The 2,433-nt window shown below is 42.9% G+C and overlaps 1 protein-coding gene across 1 annotated transcript in view; it reads right to left on the bottom strand.

Annotated features, from left to right (window-relative positions):
• The window catches only part of LOC101846311 (troponin T), a gene marked incomplete in the record, with an annotated part of 37,979 nt that extends 36,469 nt beyond the window's left edge, over positions 1-1,510 (bottom strand). The window contains 1 exon segment of the mRNA XM_035972416.1: positions 1,396-1,510.
• Positions 1,511-2,433: the final 923 nt, after the last annotated feature.

Genomic DNA, 2,433 nt, shown 5'->3' with positions numbered 1-2,433 from the left:
AAAGGTTTGGGGGGGGTGTTAAAAGGTTTGAATGGGGGAGGGGGTGTTAAAAGGTTTTTTGTTTGGGGGGGGTAAAAAGGTTGGAGGGTGTAAAAAGGTTTGGGAGGGAAGGGGGGGGGGTAATTACCCTAAACCGTGAGTGGACACAGACAGGTATTTTAGACGGCCTTGCACTTGGCGCGGCGGGGAGAGGAACACAGGAGGAAGAAAGGGAAAAGAAAGACAAAAGCCTTGACAACGGAATGTAAACAAAGACGGCATCAGATAGTACGAGATGACACAGACAAAGAAATAAATAGAAATGTTCTAATGTCGTGACTGTGGTATCGATAAACACTTACAATGATCTACCCTGTGTAGTTTATACATTCACATTTGTGTATGGCAGTAGTGCAAGGTTTTGGGAGGGGTCTGTGTTTCTTTTTTGTCACATCCATCAATAAACGATACAAAATACAGCTCAAGACGTATGTATACATCAATAGTATACTCGTATTGGTATCTTTTTGTGTCTGCATTATGTTCATATGTTCTTAGGCGTGCATGTTGCATGTATTGCTGGGCTATTGTGGGATAGTAATGTGGGATAGTAATGTGGGATAGTAACGTGGGATAGTAATGTGGGATAGTAATGTGGGATAGTAATGTGGGATAGTAATGTGGGATAGTATTCATGAACATGCACGAGATGAATAAATCATATGCAATATTTTATGTTGGTATTTCAAAGTCATAGTTCTTGAAGAATGTACTCTAAAATTGACCACATTTTGAAACGTGAAAATACTACACTGTACACCACAAAATAATATTTGTAAATGTCATCTGTCATATAAGGCAAAAGGTGACATCATGTTTGTTGTTCCCTTTGTACTTTTAATTACAGTTTTACGGCACTTGCAACACAAATGAGTCATACAATAAAAGTGCTGGATTTAGAATCTATAACGTGTTTAAAATATTTCAAATTTTCCTTTTACTCAAGCCAGGAGAACTCAGAAGTCGGTCAATCTTCCCCCGATATCCCAGCTCCCCAGCTCGCCCATCCCTGTCTTGTGAGTCACTCATGCTGCTGTTTGCAAGGTTACCTTTGGCACGCAAAGATACACCAATGTTTCACACACACAAACACACACACACAGGAAAATTCATACCCGTCAACGACTGCGGAAGTCCAGAATAGTATACAGCACTGTCTACTCACTTACACAGGATAAATCCAGGCAGAAAAGAAGCAGCTCACTTTGTCAGTTTTCTCAAGTTTTAACTCAAACACATAATAATTTGTCCTTGACATTGGTGACCAAAACTGCTTATCAAGCACATACGGGTTAATTGAGTTGAGGTGAGAGGGGATGGAAATACAGGGAAGAACTATAGGTTTTTCACACTTACCTTCTCGGAGAACTTCAAAGACACTGAGAGCTAACAACGAGAAAGTGAAGAGACGGAGAGAAAGAGTGTCCGAGAGCCGAAGCAGGCGAGGAAGACCAGAGGTTCAGGTGTGTATTCTTACCTAGAGAAAGACGAAACAATATGGCTGCCCCCAGAGATAAGCTGGAATGTTCTTGGGGAAGCGAAGAAAGTAGAGTGAGTGTTTATAGAAACGTGCACAAGAGCTCACGGGTCACACCAGGCCTCGTGCATTTTCCCGCCAGAGAGGGGGAAGCAGAATCAGGGTCACTTCCTGTTTCTAAAAATAGAAACAAGTTTCGAAAAGAACAAAGCGTGTACTGAGAGTACTTGAAACAACAAAGAACTTACCCTTTGGAATGAACAGCCTTTTGTGAAATGTTTACAGTTGCTGTTGAAAATAAAATTGCAAAGTTGAAGACTTCTTAAAGAATCGTTGTTTACTTTTGGAATCTACTCACCCCTGACAGAAATGAAGGTGGACTGTGCCGCACGCGCCTCTGTGAGCGCTAAGCCAACAGGAGATTGGTGAGCAGGGACCCGTGGCTCCTTTTATAGTATGTACCTTACAGCACGCGCACAGAGCTGAGTTGGCACTCACTGGGAGAGATGTGGTGGTAGTGTGAGCTAGGCCTGGGGTAGAGTGTGTGTGTGTGTGTGTGTGTGTGTGTGTGTGTGTGTGTGTGTGTGTGTGGTTCTGTTGAGAGCAGGGGTGAGGGGTGGGACAGGTAGATACAGATTCATTAGGTGGGAGAGAGAGAGAGAAGAGAGAGAGAGAAGAGAGAGATAAAGGGAAAGAGAGAAGAGAGAGAGAGAGGGAGAGAGAGAGAGGTAAGGAAAGAGTAAGAGAAGAAGAGGATAAGTGAGGGAGGGATACACGAAATAGGAATAGGTGGATAGATTATAATACGAGGGAAATTACATTCGACAAGAGAGAGAGAGAGAGAGAGAGATAGAGAGAGAGAGAGAGAGATAGAGAGAGAGAGAAAGAGAGAGAGTGTGTGTGAGAGAGAGAGAGAG

This window comes from Aplysia californica, unplaced genomic scaffold (genome assembly GCF_000002075.1).
Source record: "Aplysia californica isolate F4 #8 unplaced genomic scaffold, AplCal3.0 scaffold00685, whole genome shotgun sequence".
NCBI classification, from domain to species: domain Eukaryota; kingdom Metazoa; phylum Mollusca; class Gastropoda; order Aplysiida; family Aplysiidae; genus Aplysia; species Aplysia californica.
The sequence above is the reverse complement of the archived record's forward strand: the minus strand, read 5'-3'. Positions and strand labels throughout refer to the sequence as shown.